Source organism: Anser cygnoides, chromosome 3, assembly GCF_040182565.1.
Source record: "Anser cygnoides isolate HZ-2024a breed goose chromosome 3, Taihu_goose_T2T_genome, whole genome shotgun sequence".
Lineage (NCBI taxonomy): Eukaryota > Metazoa > Chordata > Aves > Anseriformes > Anatidae > Anser > Anser cygnoides.
Genome location: NC_089875.1, coordinates 104486373 through 104505946, shown reverse-complemented (window position 1 = coordinate 104505946; position 19574 = coordinate 104486373). Strand labels below are relative to the sequence as shown.

Here is a 19574-nt window from a genome sequence, read left to right as displayed (position 1 = left end):
GTGCTTACTACTTAATTATGATTGCTGATTATGAATTAAAAAAAAAAAATAGCCAACAAAACATCAATTTAAGTAATTTTTTTCAGAGGAAAATCTTTTATAGATCATATATTCTGGGTCCAAAAACTATTGCAAACTTCTGAAAAGTTCTGCATATTATCATAACTTCTGAAGAGAATTGGAAAAAAAATAAATAGAATTGCTCATAAACTTGCCTGTGAAAAGAATACAGCCAAAGAAGACTGCTTAGCAGTGGAGACACGCATTTTATAAGTGACAAATAATTACTATAAATTTTCCACAGTGATCTGAAGAACATTTAATCATGTCCGTAATCCGTATGCAAAAGAATCAGCCTTTTCACAGGTTATGCATTAGGCTTTCCACAGCTTTATTATTGTTTATTATTATTATTATTATTATTATTATTATTATTATTACTATTTTGCCTTAAAGTCAAAAGAACAACTGACCACACTGTTTTATACTTGTGGGTGTGCTTGGAGAAGGTGCCAATGCTGTTGGCAGTGTGGAGCTGCAGGGGCAGCCTCTGTGAGGAGAGGTCAGGGCTGCCCCATGACGGACACAGCCACTTCCAGCCAGCTCCAATGGCCCCACCACAAGGCATGGCTGGGCCCAGCATCCAAAATGGTAGTGCCTCTGGGAAACATATGTAAGCAAGGGCAAAATGCAGCACTAGTAGAGAGGAGTGAGGAAAAAAAACATGTCATAAACAGCCTTTCAGACACCAAGGTCAGAGAAGAAAGAAGGGGAAGAGATGTTCCAGGCACCTGAGCCCTACAACCCCCCAAGAGCCCCCTCAGGAACAGGGGAAAAGTGTGATGGTCAAGGGGCAGAGGAGAGGAGTCGTTATGGACTGACCACAACCTCCCATTCGCCATCCCACTTGCACTGCTTGAGGTGGGGGATAAGGAGTTGGAAACGAAGACTGGAGTTGAGCATTAAGGACAAAAAGAGGAGGAGATGGTAGGAAGGTGTTGTCTTAACTTATGTATTTATTTATTTTTCATTAGCTGTATCTATTTTAATTGGCAATAAATTCTTCCCAAGTTGAGTCTGTTTTGCCTGTGAAGGTAATTGTTATGTGATCTCCTTTTCTTTCACAGAATCATGGAATGGTTTGGGTTAAAAGTGACCTGAAAGATCATCTAGTTCCAACCCACCTGCTATGGGCAGGGACACCTTCCACAAGATCAAGTTGCCCGAAGCTTTTTCATCTTATTTTCTCTAGTTGTCCAGTTGAGGAGGCAGTGGGACAGTGGCTGGGTGAGCATCTGGAGCTATGCCAAGGTCAACCCACCATAGCAGGTATTTCTTTAACTGAATATTTCAAATCTGTGTATTTTTAAAAATACCAGCTTGCACAGAAGAATCTCTGAAGAGAGATTATTCCCCAGACTATATGCCAGGGTACAGAAGTAGAAAGGCATACACAGAAATATATATAAAGCACCTCTTGTTCTGTGTGATTTTCACTGATAGTATGTAAGACCTGAAAATGGATGAAGAATGTGTCATCGTGCTCAGCTCAGCCAGAGGATAAGGGTTTAAAGCAATCTGGAGGTTAGGACAGAAGCAAAATACATGAATAGATGTAGAATCATTTAGGTTAGAAAAGACCTCTAAGACATATGCATTATGCACCCAAATAGCTTTTTCTGTATTTCTTATTCAGAAATCTACTTAAAATCATACCCTTTTTGACTGGAACTGGAAATCCTTTCTGTACTGAACTGACATTAAAACACTACAGTTCATGAGTACTGACTGTGGAAGTTAATGTCAGTTTACTGCTCATCCCAAGCAGGAGTGGGAAGACTAACCAACGTGGCCAACAGGCAAAAACAGGTGTACTTTAAAACTGTTCCGACATAATCTGGCACATTTGAAGCAGTGTTTTAGCCAAAGCTTTGCACTGCACTAGTTATCATAATGTCAGATATGCTAGCCTAAATCTTGACAAGCTTTCCCACATATATTCATCTAACAGTATTAGGAAAAAAAAAAAGTTCTACCATCAAAATACCATACAAAGGACTTGTGTTTTTACACTTGCCTCTTAAGGTCACAGAATCACAGTGTACTGTGTACTTCAAGGAGATGAAATAACATAAATGTCTATCTGGAATCCAAACAGAAAGCAAAAAGGTAGCTTTTAAACTGAAATAAAAATAATAAAAAAAAATCTTGGTAAAATGTTAGTGTATTGATGACTGAGGGATATCACTCACTAATAAGCAAAGGGAAAGGTTCCAAAAGCAAGGCTGTGTTGAGAAGATGATGTTCTCATTTACAAGCATTCTGGCCTCTGTTCGTTTTTAATAGATGCAGCAGTTACAAAAACAAGATTACAGAGGCCCTGCATAGACCCTGTGGCATCTGGTTAAGTGGTCCACAATCTGTCTTTTTTTTTTTTTTTAAGGGTTACATCAAAGATGTACCTTATTTATCTTTGTGTATTTGACATGCAAGTGACCAGACTTACCATTTAAAAACTTGAATGGATATGTGTCAAATTCCACCTGGAGGAATCCTTTCACCTCTTGTAGGGACATGCTACATGGATCTCTATCATGAAATCTTTCTCCCTGTTTTTTTCTTTTTTTTTTTTTTTTCAGAACAACTTTCATTTCAAAGGGCTGTAAATGTACTGTACCAGTCATATGGCCATTGCATTTTTTAGTTCTCTGCCTGTCACTCAGTGCTGCAATGTAGTTATACTACAAAACCAAAAATTCACAAAAAAAAACTCTTATAAGATGAAAATACTGCCATCTTAAAGAACTGGGAATTCTCATTTTTCTTTTTAGGATAATTGAACCATCTACAGGAGAAGGTCTGCTATCTATTATTCTTATTTGAGATAAAAGAACCAACCCATTTGATGGGAAATGATATGTTTTGCAACCAACTGGGTAAAAATCAGAACATTTAGAGATTTACTTGGGAAAAATGAAAACAAATTAATCTGAAAATACAGTGCAGGACTGAGTTAAAAAGCACGGTATTAATGTAGCTATCAAGGAATATATTTAGATTCATTACGTGTGTTTTCTTGGAAAATGATAGTGTAGGTGGTTAAACGACAGGACTTAGCTGTAACATTTCAGCATGGCTGCAACAAATAAGTAGTCTACAGTCTCTATTAAAATAAAACAGATATTGACACAGGAGTACCTGAAGATAATGAGACTGATTTCAGTGGGAGCTGGAGTAGACCATTTCTATGGTTCAGCTGAAACCTTTAATTTACCATATAAGATGGAAGTTACTCAAGAGAAAAGTAAGGAATGCATTTGAGTTTCACATACCTACTAATGACATTGGAAGCCATTATTCTTTTGTGGCTCAGTTTAAAAGAGAACAAACAGAAAAGTAAAAATGTCATAAAAATATTCAAAGAAACTTAGTCAACCCATAAAACAGATTTAAGGCTTGCTTCTTCTTTGCACAACATTAACTTTTCCTTTCATCAGTAGACATAGAGAATAACTGCTCAATAAGGGCATCTTAAAAGAGAGGTAATCCAGGGGAAAGACAGAGACAGCATTGTGGTGGTTTCACTCATCTCTTTATTATTACTACTGACAGGTAACTGAATTTCTCCTTTGCCTGAAGCCATACCACCTGAGGTTCTAATCTTGTCAGATTTTATGTGCTAAGCATGGTTGAGAGAGCTCTAAGGGATAACAGGTACCGCAGGAAATGATTATTCTTCCTCTTAACTTGTGACACTTGCCAGTGCAACACTGCAACTGTTCTCCAATGTGTCTTTTCTTCCCAGTGACTTACACTTTTAAGAGTTTTGTAGTAGGAGTATAAAATAGCTTATGTGATATGATCCAGAAGATAGGCGACCAGACTCAAAAAGTATCAGCTGATCTCACATTTCTGCTCATTCTGTCTGATTGGAGATGCATCAGGAAAGGACAAGTACGCAGGGAGATCAAGGATGGCCACCCATGGGTCCTGTCATGCACTGAGCGTCATGCACTTGTTCAGCTCCACTCTGGCATACTGCATAAAACACCCACCATGAAAAGGGAAGATTTTTATCTGTTCTTTTTTTGGTAAAACTTTTAATGATTTTACATACAGGTACAGAATTTCCACACTATGATCAAATTGATCAAAGTATTGACAAGTGAGAGTTCATAATGTGAACTCCAGCTTTGGGAAAAGGGAAAGAAGATTGAATACCTGCAATATGATTTGACTTGTTTTGCTGCATTACTATGATGAATATTAGAAAAGTGACTTTTAATGATATTGATGTTTTTCCAGTATGGCAAAGAGAGATGATGTCTGTTTATGTTTTAATGGGGTGACTATGTATGACAAGTAGGCAAGTACTAAGAAACCTTAGACTGACGCAGGGAGAAAGAATATGAGGTGTTTTGTTTCTTGGACTGGAATTCTTCATGGAATCATTAATTATGGTTTTCCTTTTCCCTTTTTTGTTTTGATGTTCTCCTCAGCTTTCTCTCCTCCATTGTCTTTGTCTGCCATATATTTTATCAGGTCCTACATTTTTGGATGAGATTCAGCATTTCCTGAAAATGGTTAACAACTTAGTTGTTAACAATTGAATCCTACTCCAAATTGAATCCTACTCCCTTGAATCCTACCTTAAATTTCGTTTAACCTGAACACCATGTTTAATTTTACTGGTGGATTGTAAAGCATCTGAGAAACATTCACATGGTTGTTTCTATTATTTTTTTAGAGCTTTGTCTTCAGATCAATAAACAGTCAGAGACGCTGTTAGGTAGAAGGTATTTTAAGTACCATTCTTCTTGCAGTGATACTCAGGCATGCCCTACTACCCCAACTTTCAGGCTTTAATAGGATGGTTGTAAATCATAGAATCATAGAAATCTAGAGTCAAGTGGAGCCAAACCTCAGTTCTACTGATGGAAATAAAAAGTAATCATGACCTGTATTATCTGACAGGAATTTCTCTGGCTTGACTGGCGCTCATAGTTTAGATCATTTCCTTAAAGCTGATGAATCTCATGTAATCCAGGAATGGGGACAAATTTTACCAAGGCAGTTTTATGTATTCTCTCTACTCCCACGTTACTTACTCATCATCATTCCGTATCTACTAGTGTCTCAGAGATACCTTGGTAGTTAATTAATATACCTTCACCTTCACGTTCACCTTCACCTTTTCTGAGCTGTCATTTTAGTTAAGTGGTTGACTCAAGTGATATTTGCAACATGTCATTTTGTTAAATGTCATACATTATTTGAGAAGAATTCTTGTCATAGTGTACCCAAAGACATAGTTTTGGCACCCCAAAGTCATTACCAAATCAAAACAATAAATACTGAAACATCAAATCTCAAATAGGAACCAGTAGTGAGTATATAAAATTCATAGCTGCATAAATTGTGCCAAGTTGTAGGAGTTGAATGAAAAATGAAGTTCCGCACATGAGGAGACTCAACACAGAATTTGAACTGTTCTACCTAAGAAGAAAGAGTATTCAACCTTGATGACTTGCTTAAACTAACTTGTATTAAGTCAAAATACAACTATCACTGCCTCGAGAGAAAAAAAAAAAAGATTAAAAAAAAAAAAAGGAACAGGATATAAAGATAAGCTTCTTTCCCAGGCTGGGGTACTCTCTAACAGGGAAAATTCCCACAAGAACTGAATTCCTACCTAGGAAAGCACCTGAAGGATGTACAAAACAGATAATGGAAAGGTAGAACATCTTTTCATGCTGTCAGTGTGAGTGAGGTAAGTATCAGTTGATATCTATTATTTTTTTCCCTGTTTTTTTGTTTGTTTGTTTTGTTTTGTAACATTAATAATGTTTTTAATTGTAGTGATTTTTTTAAAAAAGAACTTTCACTTATTTTTTAAGAAAGATTGTATTGAAATTGATGTAACTGCAAGTGGTAAAATCAAAGCTGTGACAATCCTCAGAACTGGGAAACTGAAAGCTCTCAGTGTTAGTATTCAGTACCACAAAACATTTCTAATGGGTTCTCAGAAGATACACATCACTTTCCGGAGTGGGCTATGTGCTGTTAATGCAGGAGTCTTTGGAAGGGACCCCCAGCAATGTCAGTAGCTCTTTAGCATATAACAAGAGAGTGGGAAGACATTTTAAATCTCGAAGAAGCATAAGTAACAGCTGCTCAGATAACAGTTCAACTATTTAATGTTAGAGAATTTTATAGTCCTATTAGGTCTGCAAATACATGTGCACACCACTGCTCTATTAGGTTTTGTATTCTTTTCCTACAGTAGTAATCACAGCTGGGTTGCAGCATCACAAAATGACTCAACCCTGCAGTCAGACCAACCCTGCCACACCAGTGCATGTATGCCATGACCCAAGACCTCAGAGGGGCTCCTCACTAACAGTAATGTGTGTTCAAATAACTCCAAGTGATGGAATTAATCTCATAATCCCATTGTGGTGGTGTTCCATTTTTCATCTTTCTGTCAATATCAAATATTTGGGGCTTTGGAAGAACTGGTTATTAATGTAGAATACTTTGGTATAGCAACTGGGTAAACATTAGTAAGTCTTGTTTTATTTAGACATTCACAAGTCCTTGAACAGGGTTACTTACAAACAGTGTGCTGGAAATGCTGCTTTCTGAAAATTTTAGGTTTCCTGTTATTGCCTGGGGGTAAATCTGCACAATTTATTACTGAATATAAAAATTATAATGAAAGGAATGTGTATGTACAAAGCAAAACTCTCTGCTGCTTACCTCAGCTTCTTCTTCCATAAAACCTAGCACCCGCCCCCTGGTTGAAGCATGTCTTCCCAACACTGAGACCTTGTTCTCCTGCTAAAAAAAATGTAGATGATTATGTAACAGTGCCACCTGGTGCTACCTGCCAACACAAAAGCTTTAACATGGAATTAAAACACAAACAAAAGGCATCAACACATTTTATGACATTAAGCATATGATAATATGTTGTTTTAGCCCTTGTACTCTGCTATAGCCTTGTTTTCCACTTTTATCATTATGATTTACAATGAGACCAAGTTTAATGGCAATTTACTCTGAGAGAGAATTGCTATTAGTTTGCACTGCAAACATACAGGAAAATATGAAACCGTGTAAATTATAAAATTATAGACAGTGCTATTGTACTAGTAATTATGTTTTCTTTTATTGCTGATACCTGAAATACTTCTATTACAGGCTCTAATATCTAGTCACCAATTTAAGAGTAAATAGGTGTATGGATGCTGCTGAAACAAAGGTAGTGGAAATATGTTTGGGAGGTAAAGCACAGCGTGAACAAATTCAGCAAAAGTTTAGCATCAGTTGAAAACTGGGACTTTATTTTATTTACTCTATTACAGTACCTTAATGAAGAAGGCATCCCAAACAAAAGAATAGCAAAATAATGTGATACAGTGAAAAAAAAAAAAAAAAAAAAAGGTCTCTGTTTCTTACCAAATTTCCTCCTCTTAAAAGGGTAACAGCCACCTTGGGTTTATTCTTCAATTATATATTTATGTGCACACATACATGCACACACATAAATTTATATGCAAGAAATGCCCATCAGCCATTAAAATATTATTATAACTCCTATTAGCTTGACAACCCTTGTGACCTCCCATGGAAGCATCGTCAGAACCACAGGAGGTTTTCTTGCTTTCAGCCTTGGCTGTAATAACATGAAGCACAGAAATGCTTCATTCCAGGCACCAGATGGGCGGGTAAGTTTGTTCTAGTGTCTTGCCACCAGCTTGTAGACACAACAGACTACAGATAACTGTCACTAAAACAAAAATACTTACTGGCTTTCAAATGATTGTACCAAATCTGTTGCTGCAGTATGTTTCTATTTGTCCATAATTGCTTTGAACCTTTAGTTCTTGTAATGCAGAAACTTAAAAGGGTAACATAATAAGGTCTTCCCATGAGCTTGTGCTCTTCTCTCTGTGTTTTTACGATTGTTTGTTCATGGCATCAGTCTGAAATGAGCACTGCTCATTAGAAACAGCAAACAAGACATACTGACTAAAATAAAACTTCTGCACTGAGGTATCCCAGCAGCTACCATGTCCTGGAGGATTTTTTTTTTTTTAACTTTTTTTTTTAACTTTTGTGACAGTTTTCTCTTCCACTCAACCAATTGCTTTGCTCTTTTTGAAGACTGGCACCTTTTCCCCACGTATGATTCTCACTTTTGTCCTCATATGGAAGAAGAATCAAGTGAAAGTCTGCTGTGCAAGATACATGCTCTCGCAGCAGATGGACCTGGGTATGTCCAGAAGCTGATCTAAGTGCTTAAGAGCCAAATCATCCAGACTCGATCATCCCATGTCTGCTGTTTCCCACTCCTGAATTAAAAGCTGATGAAACATATGTGAAAGTCACTATTTTTCAAAGAAATCAGTAACCTGTGTGCCTAAACTCCCTTTTTTTGGGTTCAGGGAGGATAATGTTTATAATATCTTCCCTGGAACTAAAGAATTGGTTTCTCCATTTTCCTTAACTGGGATTCAAAGTCAGGAGAGCCTGACGGTGATTGCATATTCTTAGCTCCCTCTGGATTTATACCAGATGGGGAGGCCCAACATACAAGCCTTTCTTCTTCTTCTACTTAGAGACTGAATTCCTATTTTCTATTTTTTCAGTGGGTCCCAAATTTTCATTATTCCTATAAGCAGTTGTTTGTTGGAGGATTTTTTTCCCCATTTTGAATAAATACTGGAAAATCACATTTAATTTTAAAACAGTATCAAGAATTACAAGTCACATTTGGTTTATGTGATTATTAAAATATACTAGTCCTAAAGCTGAAAATTTAGGGGAAGGGAGAAAAATAACAGGCAAGGTTGAAAAATGGTTTATTATTCAGGGATCACAGACCTCTAAGGGCTAATCACTGACTGCTTTTATTATGCAAAACGGCATCTGGTGTTCAGCTTCCACATTTGGAATAAGTGTTGTCTAATGAACCTGCTATTCCACACTTGCTTTCTACTTTTAATATCCTGTTAAACACACTGATGGCTTATCTGCAGTAAGAATCAGAGTTTTAAAAGGAATTAAATGAATCTATCCAAAGGTACAGAAATGTAAATCTAGTTATTAGTTAGGTCACTGACAGACTACCTATTAGTTTGCCTCTTTTTAGGAAGAGCAAGAGATGCACAGATGTGAAAGGGGAAAAGTGTCACAGTTTTGATTTACTTTCCTTTCAATCTTTGCAGAATGGCCTGTGGCTTGTTCATAGAAAGGCCAGGAAATCCAATCCAATGGGGAGAGCCTAATTAAAGATTATAATGCAAGTTTTATTTATTTATTTATTTATTTATTGAGACATCATACCTAGTAGAGCTGTTGCAGGGGAGACAGACAGGTAGTGACATTGGTGGTTGATTGGGTGATGTGATAACTGTAATCTAACATACTTATCCTGGTTCAGGTCCCCTCCTCCCCTTCTCCTGCTGTACAAGGCATTGGAGAGCAGGTGTGAGAGCCAGGTAGTTCTCTTGTGTAGGACAGTAAGACAGAGCATGTGAACTGTGTATAGAATCATAGAATCATAGAATATCCTGAGTTGGAAGGGACCCTTAAGGATCATCAAGTCCAACTCTTGATACCGCACAGGTCTACCCAAAAGTTCAGACCATGTGACTAAGTGCACAGTCCAATCTCTTCTTAAATTCAGACAGGCTCGGTGCAGTGACCACTTCCCTGGGGAGCCTGTTCCAGTGTGCAACCACCCTCTCTGTGAAGAACCCCCTCCTGATGTCGAGCCTAAATTTCCCCTGCCTCAGCTTAACCCCGTTCCCGCGGGTCCTGTCACTGGTGTTAATGGAGAAAAGGTCTCCTGCCTCTCGACACCCCCTTACGAGGAAGTTGTAGACTGTGATGAGGTCTCCCCTCAGCCTCCTCTTCTCCAGGCTGAACAGGCCCAGTGACCTCAGCCGTTCCTCGTACGTCTTCCCCTCCAGGCCTTTCACCATCTTCATAGCCCTCCTCTGTACACTCTCCAACAGTTTCATGTCCTTTTTGTACTGTGGTGCCCAGAACTGCACACAGTACTCGAGGTGAGGCCGCACCAGCGCAGAGTAGAGCGGGACAATCACCTCCCTTGACCTACTAGCGATGCCGTGCTTGATGTACCCCAGGACACGGTTGGCCCTCCTGGCTGCCAGGGCACACTGCTGGCTCATATTCAACTTGCTGTCTACCACGACCCCCAGATCCCTCTCTTCTAGGCTGCTCTCCAGCGTCTCATCGCCCAGTCTGTACGTGCAGCCAGGGTTTCCCCGTCCCAGGTGCAGGACCCGGCACTTGCTCTTATTGAACTTCATGCGGTTGGTGATCGCCCAGCTCTCCAACCTATCCAGATCCCTCTGCAAGGCCTTTCCACCCTCATTCGAGTCCACAACTCCTCCAAGTTTGGTGTCATCAGCAAACTTGCTCAAAATACCTTCTATTCCTACATCCAGATCGTTTATAAAAATATTGAAAAGTACCGGCCCTAATATGGAGCCTTGAGGGACCCCACTGGTGACCGCCCGCCAGCCTGACGCAGCCCCATTTACCATAACCCTTTGGGCCCTGCCCGTTAGCCAATTGCTCACCCATCGTATGATGTTTTTATTTAGCTGTATGGTGGACATACATGAGATAGATGAGCCAGGGCCAAGAGCTGGAAGGGATATGCTGTGAGAGCTCATGGATTGCATGTTAAGTATTCAGTCCAAGAGCATCTAGAGCATGGGTTATACGGGTGTGACTCCAGCCTGTACTTACCGGTCTGCAGATGGGATGGTTCTCAGGAACTGTCTTGTGGAACAGTAGTGACGGACCAGGAAAATGCTGTTAGCCTTCAGTATTATCCCATGAAGACAAGTAGGATCTTGTCCTCGGCTCACTTGGGGACCATTCTACAGAGCATGTACCTGAGTTCCTACCAGCATGGTATGGGTTTCAGGCAAAGGAAAAAAAAAATCCAAAAGATACAGTACAGTGGTTGAGTTTGCAAGTTACAGGATGCAGAGGAGCAAAACATTCCTTTATCTCCCCACTGACCAATTTACAAAAGCACCTAGATATAGGTCTTGAACTCTCTGTGGGATTCATCTGACCAAGTGTAGACACCTAAATGTACTCATCTAATCGTGAACTGGTTGTCTTAATGGGTGCCCTGTTACCAAGTGACTCAAGTAGGTCAGCTGAATCCCCGTTTAAAAGAGTTTATCTCTCTCTGTTGACTACAAAGTAAGTCTCCAGTGTCTAGTTCAGATGTAGATGTCTACACTGTAGATGTCTAAAGTTAATGAGATGAATCTCAACCACAAGTGTCCTACCCACTCGGGAACACAAAAAGAGTTTGGAGGCAGCTTACTAAAATATACAAATGAAAACATAGTTCACTTAAAACACTCCAATTCCAAGTACTCCCAGCAGTGAGAAAATAAAGATCTGGCAGAGGGCTAGTTTAACCCTTCCTAAAAAGCACTGACAAGTTGATAGTACTGTTGGTACCGGGTATTAGATTTTATGTTTTTGCTACATGCAGAGCACTGCTCATAGAGACAGGATTAGGCTCGGAGGAAACTGCATGCCATCCTGACAGTCTTGGTAATGTCACCTGATGGGTTGAGATCTACATTGTAAAAGAGGTTCACAAATTAGGTAAAATGATCAGCATCATGATATGAGCTAGCAGAGGTCATTTTTCTACTGATTTCTTGCTGGTTCTCATTTGTTCAAAACAGAAGAACTTAGAACAGCTGCAGTAGTGTCTGGGAACTTAGTTTCATTTTAGATCAATTGTTGTTGGTTCAAAATTATCTACACACTTGTGTTTTATTTAGTGGCAAACAGCTATTTTATTTCTTAATTAGGGTTTTTGTTTCATTTCATCCATATTTCATTTTCCTAGTAAATTGAGAAGATGGGAGATTTGTTATAAATCATGTTGTGCTTTGGGGAAAGCAGGCTAAAGTTACATACCTTTTCTTGAAATATATCATAAAAGACAATTCAGTTACTGATGAGGCGTGAATGTACCTAATGACATATTCTGTAGGGTGATTTGTTTTAATTGTCACAGTGGGACCTGTTATTACACAGTGGTAGAATGGGTCACTGCATTATAAAATTAAAGCTGACGCAAGGCATTCATTTTTAGCTTATTTGTAAATTTGAGTATTTGGGATAAAAATATGCTGAATATGGAGACAGAGTATGGCAACATGCACAGCAGTGGCAAATGTCTCTTAATAATAAACAGCTGTGTGAGGTCAGATGTTAAGGAAATTCAAGGGAGTGGCACACTGGTATTCTGTCATACGTGCATTAGCCCAAATGAAGTCAGGGGAAACATATCTGAGGGTAGGAATAATATCTATTACCAGAGGTTACTTTTCAATGGCAATTAAATATGCTGGCTCATATTAGCATTTCTGTGCCATAGGATGTGAAAAATAAGCCAAAACACTGCTGTTGATGGAAAGAAATGTGATTAATTCACTGAATTTTCAAGCTGTTGTGCTGTCATCCCATCAGATGACACCCAGCCATTCCTGCACAGGCATCCCAGTGGAGCTTGCAGTTGTATTGAACTATCGGGGCTACACTGAGATGAATAAGTTTATTCAAAGTTTAAAAAATTAATAGATAATTGCTGTAACAGTGGCAAAAGGATGGCTTTTCTGGTTTTGTGTGTCTGGTGTTTGTGACTTCCATTTCTGCTTAGTGATGGGTTATAACACTGTACCCAAAGGCACTTCAGAAGAACATTGTTTGTTCATGTGTCCATTTGCTGGTCCTTACCTTGACTGTCAGTACTGAATTCTTTTGAATAAGGACCTCACATCTCAGTATCTTAAATAGTAGCACCAGTTCCTGTAAATATCACACAGGAGGATTGTTTTAGGCAATGTTCAAAATTAGTGAAGAAGACACTGACTTAATTTAAATCTCTCAGCTGACCTCAGAGAGACAGATCCTTTGTCTCTTTATCCAAATTCAGTCATTCCTTAAAATGAATCATGACACAAGACACTTCAAAAAGCTACCCCTGGAGTTCATTTTAACTTTCCAGAAAGTGAATCTTGAATTTAAGTGGCCTCATTACCCAGATACTAAAAGACAGAGGTTATCCTTTGTCTTTTGTGAGAGCTTATCACTGTTCAATCCTACCCTGGAACTGCTAACATACCAGGCATCTTTCAACTTCCAATATTGAGTGCTGTGAAGGAGTAACAAAATCGAAAGAAGTTTCCAGAAATATTTTTTCCTGCCTTTTTACAGCTCTGGGGAAGAAATAAGTCAAACTGTCCTGAGAAATGTAGATGTAACTGTAGTCTGTGTTATATCATAAATACTAGTCCATCAATATCATTCTGAGACTGGAAGTAATAAAGTGAAGGTAAGACCTATGGTGTACTATGAAATGGTGGCTTTCCAGAAGTCACCATGAATTTTCTCCAAGCCAGGCATAGATATCACATCTGGTATCACGTTCAAACTACAAATATTATATTTTTTTAAATTTTACAGGGGTGCTGGGACAGCATTTGAAGTCAGCATTTAAAATATGTTGAAAACATAGTAAACAAAGGCATAGCTTTAGACTCTTCTTGAGGCAATATTAACACTGCTCTATTCCACAAGACATACTACCACCTTATTCTTCAGGAGAGTGCAAGAACAAGGCTGCAGTTCTGTAGCCAAAAGTGAGATGTCAGGAAAGAAGAATATTAACAATTTGCCTATTTTTAGAACTGCTGGCTCAATATGTACTGTGAAAGTACTATTGAGAATATAGGTGCTTATTACATGGGCATTTGCTAATTTACAGATTACCCTAATTATGTTCAGATCATTTAGCTATACATCAATTTGTACGCCATTTCCTTACGGCAAAAAATGCAAAGTGTTTATTCACCTGCAAAAACTGCCAAACCTCAGAGTACATACGTATGTTTACACAGACACATCCATAAACATGTGTGTTTATATGTCAACATACATACCCAGAGAACTGCAATGAAACATTGTTCAGATGTAGGGCAGTGTCTTTCTGTTCGTGGTTCATGTTTTCTTCGTTCTCTGTGTCCTGTAGCCACGGGGACTGTATTACCGTGGTGTGGCTTTGTGTACAACAGAGCTGACCCCCCATGAGGAACAGCCTCCCTGAGGAACAGTGCTGTGGCTCAGCAGCAGCATCACAGTGCAATTCAATGCCCACATGCACTCCTGTTTCCTAGGGTATGGAAGTGATAGTTTTATGTCAGATTCTTAGAACTGAATCTTTCATTACTGTCAAACACCAACAAAGTTTTGTCCTCTTATGATACTTATCAAATAGTAATGCTGTATTGGTGGCAGCAGCTTAAATTCTCTTGAACATAGTTTTATCATTAGCATACTGTGCCACTGGGCTCACTCCATGCAGCTGATGCTTAACTACTATATTTCCTACTTTTTCTTCTCATTTATCATTACTTCATTATGACAAATCATCAAGTCATACAACTAGACGTGGGAAAGATCTATGTGATCATTAGTAAAGCATTTTTTCTTCCTTTCTTCCACCTAGCCTTAAATAGGTTTGAAAATAAGCTTCTATCCACACATTTTAAGAGCTCCCAAACACTACCAACTTCAGTTTAATTCTTTTAATATTGGCAGGGGTTACAGTTCTTAGTACTACAAAATCTTTTAAAAATCTCTTTTCCCTCCCCCATGATGCTTAATGTGTGATAAGTGAGGTCTATCCTCTTTCTCATCTTTTAATCAGGAAGAACCTGTAGAATAACTGTAATTTCATGGATCTGAAAATATATGCAACACTTTTTTCCTTCTCTGCAATCCTTCACTTCAGTCTTGTCACAGGATTTCATTAAGAAAAACTTTGGATTTCTTAAGTTGCTGTTGAGCTCACTTATTATTGCCTTGTTGATTTCTGCTAATCTTTTTTTCTGTGGAAGTTTCTCTGCCTTACCCAATCTTTGAAGGTGTTATTGCCTCTTCTAACTTTAAGCATCTCACTTTGCTTTTTCAGTTCTGTCCAACAGACTTCAGGAAATTAAAGGAGGGAAGTTACCAGTGATGACAACTATCTAGGAGCTTCAGATAGAAACAGTTTCCCATTTTGAATGAACTACTTCTTGCTGCCTATTTTATAGCTAGGTGACAGCCTGTCTGTGTTTTTCTGAAGCCAGGTCATCAAATAGGTCAATCTATTACTGCCCTGAATTGAGTCTGCTTTGTGGAATTTTTCAGTGCACCGACATACATTTGCAGTCACTTTCTGCTGCTACTCCTCAGCTTCTCTCACATTTTCAGGGGCAGACATGATTAGGTTTAGATACCTTATTATTTTCATGCCCAGGACTATATGCTTTAAGTATTGCTTTATCTGGAGGGTCCCAAATAAAACTTTAACTTTTATTTCAGACTTTTGTGAAGGCCAAAATGGATTCAGGCTTTTTGTAGCACACTGGTGACAATTAAATATCAAACTCATCAAACACTGGACAATTTTTATAAAACTTTTTACAAGCTCAGTTTAGTTACATATGTTAAAATGTTAGCATAAATATTCAAGTATGTTTAATGTGCTTTTCAGTGCTATTACAGCAGACAGTGTATGAGGTACCTTTTCCTCAATATGCTCCTACACTCTGCAGTAGCTGACATCATCTGTCCAGACTGACTACAATTTACATATCTGTACCTGAACTGATTATGTACTGTGTAGTTAGCAGCAAAAAATAGAGACATGAAAAGCATGATTCAGGTGCACTGCACTCTAGAAGAACATGTAGGTCTCTGCTGACAATATGGGAAGTTGAGTGACTGGATTATAGGTAGAATTTTACGTAGCTATCTTAAGTCAAATTAGATATGTCTCTTTGTGAAAAGACGTGCTTCCATGCTTTTCATGCTACTGTTGGATTCGCTGCCATTGGCTCATCCTAAGAATTTCTGTAGCAGTCTGCTCTTCAAAGCTGTGGAGCAGGATTTTCTCCAGCCTGCTGCATTCTGAAGTAGGTATTATCTTTTGCTTCAGTCTGATATGCACTGTTACAAAAGCTCCAGAGCAGAAGTATGCAAGGCTTCTCCTCCACCCCCCCTGATTTAAAGCTCAGCTTGTTTTGATAAAGACTTACCATTTTAACAAAATAGAGAACAAAGTGACATGTTTAGTACAGACGCACCAAGGCAGGCATCTGTAAGGTAAATCAACATAGCTTGTATAAATCCTCTCTCAGAAATATCCTCTGGAAGGCTTGATGGAGAATCACTTTTCTGTCTTAGTAGTGCTCACCTCATTTCCACAAAGCTCAGTAGCACTCTCCCTCCTATTAAAAAAAAAATAAAAAAAAATCGATTAACTCCATTCACAAAATCATGAGCCATAAATTTTGCTGTCAACAGCAAGGCAGGTAATTGTTAGTTTTATACTTCCTTCATCGAACCAGATAATCAACATCTGGCTGCAAAAGATCCATACAAACTAAATGTAGATGAGATATAAGTAATTTTGGACTGACAAAGTTTTCTGAGGAGTTAGTCTAAACCTCTACTTCATATTGAATGTCTGACTTACACGAATGAATAACACAGTGATCCTTCTCCTTCACAAGACTGAGTTATCATTTGCTCTTCCTATTTCACAAGTTCCTTCATCCTTAATCCTTTCTCTCCAGAATTTAAGTAATTTTTAAAAATTCCTTAAGACTTTTTTGATATAAAATCCTTAAAAGAAGATTGATCACATGGAGAGTTCTTCAGTGCTGCAATGGCCGGATCTTTTCTCTTTGCCTTATATCTTTGGAGGTTTTCCCTTCTTTTAAAGGCCCAAAACATAGAATCATAGAATATCCAAGTTGGAAGGGACCCACAAGGATCATCGACCATGCCATCTCCACTGGCTTGGTCCCATGTTGCTTCGCAGGTAGCCTTGGAGTCCTTTCGTTCCTTCCTCAGAGGTCCTCAGCATGGAGTCACTTGTGCACAAATGAAACCTGCCAAGAATCTTGCTAAATATCTAGGGGTGTGCAACTCTGCAGCATTGCATAACTAACATATATGCTGTTTAGTAAAACCTAATTTGGGGTAAAATTTAACTTGTTCAGGGGTGGGGGAAAGCAGGTAATAGCTGCTCTTAGTTAATCACCTGAATATATGGATCAATCCGAAATAGCTAATCATCTGAAATATATATTGAATGTCCATAGAATGAACATGCATTGCGATAATGTTGTAGAACAAAAATGATGATTCTTTGCTTCAGGGCCTTTCTGGCATTTAAAGTAATTGCAATAATGGATAAGCTAAGTTTATTCCCAGATATTGCTCCAGTAAAGACAAATGATAATTAAAAAATAAAATAAAAAAATAGCCAGTGAACTTAACACTGGTAAAATGAGCAGAAATTGAGCAACCCTTAAATTCACAGAGACAGATAGACAAATGCTGAGTATAGCACTAGCTGAAAGCTCAGCTTTTAGCTATTAAGGTGGAATTTCTGATCGTTATTGAGCTGTTTAAGTGAGAATTGGACATTTTCCATCTTTATAGACTGAACCGCTGCATAGCTTGGACAGCAATAGGAAGAGAAACAACAAATAGGCTGCAGTTGCAGCAGTACTATTCCCATGCAGAAACATAGCCCTAGGTTCTTGTCTCTGTTCCTGCTGCTTATGCACCATTTTTTTTTTTTAACTGAAAAATGCATAAATAGTCTCTGAAACAAATATTCCTCGTGCCTCCCTTCTTCTATCATACTCAAGTCATTTCTTTGATGTGGTGGAGAATCAAGTTCCCTCTTGTGTGTTCACTCCCAGGCTTCCTGGAATGATAAATCTCTCATTCCTTGAGAGACTTGGGCCAGCTTCAACTGCGGTGGTGGAGGCTGATTGTGCTACATTCACAGCTATGTAACGTCTGTGTCTGGATCTCCAACATGAAGTGGACTTCTGATTATAGAGATCCCTATGGCTAGGGCTCCTTTCTAAGGATCACGTAGTGATCATGTAGATCCTTACAATTTAACTATAAGCATCCTGTATGATAGTTGGCAAATTGCTTCAGGTTAGCTATTCAAAGATATCTAGATTCTTACTGAAATCAGAAGTTATATGAGATTTAGACACCAAATACTGAGGACTTTTGTCTTTTCTGTGCTTCCCTTTTCCATGCACAGACATAGAGATGGGACATGGCATTCCCTTCCCTTGGGCAAAGACGTAAAGATAAATACATTACAAACTATGGATCAATAAGATATTATAATGATAGAGGCTGTTAAAGAAATCAGCCTGAAGAGCTTTCTAATGAACAAGTCCTGTTTTCAATACTGACTTGGAAGGCAATATTTAGATTGAGATGTTGTATTTCAGCTATCAAACATAAATTGGGAAGCATAAGTCAGTGCTTTCCCCCATCCCCTCTCATGTTTCTCTCTATAGACTCATTTTAACAAGTTGTGAAAGCTCTCCTTAAAGGTCATCAGTATTCAGTATGTCTTCAGAGAAATCTGGTATTTTGCAAGGTTGCTGTCTCATTGGTTTTCTGACAGTGATGAAAACGTGTCAGCCTGGAAGAAAAGACCAAAAATATATATATAAGACTATTTTTTGTTATTCAGAGCTTGTCTGTTCTTTGCTTGTCACATTAGAAGAAATGTCAGTTCTGCATGTTTACTATTAGCAGCTCCCTGTCTTTTATCTACCTTCTCTTTCATGGCTATCATTTTCACTTGCCAGCTGTTGGAGATACACTAAGTCTGCTTGGACTCTTCTTCACCAGTCATGTGGTATTTCAGACTCTACACATTATAGCTTATGTATTTTCTTTTGTTCTGTGATTTAATGTTTCTGATTTCAAAGCAAACACTTGCATTAAAAAGTCCTTTCCTCCCTTCCTGCTTACTATTCCCTCCTCTTAAATATATGACAACAGTAATAAAATGAAAAGAAATATAACTCATTTTTTGCTGAAAACATCTCAACAATGTCAGAACAGTTTTTTTTCTTTTTCTTTTTTTTTTCTTTTCTTTTTCTTCTATATAAAACTTTATGGCCCTTCATTGTCATTGATTCAAATTGAATGCTGAATTAATAATAACTCCATATATATCCATTCTTCTCCCCTGAACAGAGCTAAGACATAGTCTCTCATATTGCACTTGGAGTTTAAACCTAACTGATACTGAACCCTTTCTACTACCACTGCCATGGGAAAGAAAGACCATGGAAGCACCTCGCATGAGCAAGAACTTAAAGCTCGATAATAAGGGTGACTTTGTAAACCAGCCAAGCTGTTATTTTAGTAGATGCTACCAACTTCTAACAAGTTGTCTGTCAATGTTATTAAGACTGCACTTCTGCTCAGGTAAGGATCTCATTTGACTATTTCTTAATTTAAGAAATAGAGTGTTAGTCATCTCATTTCAATAGGCTTCATATACAAAACAGGACTTTGCTACCAGTTAACTACATTCTGGATTGTAAAGAAGGTCAAACTTTTGGGGGAGTGACTTTATAAAAGACAGGAGATTATTAAGAAAAATGTCA

At 38.3% G+C, this 19574-nt stretch overlaps 2 long non-coding RNA genes across 4 annotated transcripts in view; one reads left to right on the top strand and one right to left on the bottom strand.

The window, feature by feature from the left end:
- LOC125184608 (uncharacterized) overlaps nucleotides 1-19294 on the top strand; it is a 29260-nt gene extending 9966 nt beyond the window's left edge. Inside the window, exons 2-3 of the long non-coding RNA XR_010830590.1 lie at nucleotides 1128-1329; nucleotides 19159-19294. This is a non-coding gene — a long non-coding RNA (uncharacterized lncRNA). The remainder of the gene's footprint in view (nucleotides 1-1127; nucleotides 1330-19158) is intronic.
- Nucleotides 3394-17207, bottom strand: LOC106030696 (uncharacterized). Of its 3 annotated transcripts, none has more exons than XR_007168902.2 (6): nucleotides 16164-17207; nucleotides 14022-14251; nucleotides 12817-12888; nucleotides 10789-10945; nucleotides 6760-6840; nucleotides 3394-4038 (listed from the first exon to the last, which is right to left on the bottom strand). It is a non-coding gene; the product is annotated as an uncharacterized lncRNA (long non-coding RNA). The 3 variants fall into 3 exon arrangements; XR_001203896.3 differs by lacking the exon at nucleotides 3394-4038 and having other exon boundaries at nucleotides 5985-6840; nucleotides 16164-16355; nucleotides 16604-17207; XR_007168901.2 differs by lacking the exon at nucleotides 3394-4038 and having other exon boundaries at nucleotides 5985-6840.
- Nucleotides 19295-19574: the final 280 nt, after the last annotated feature.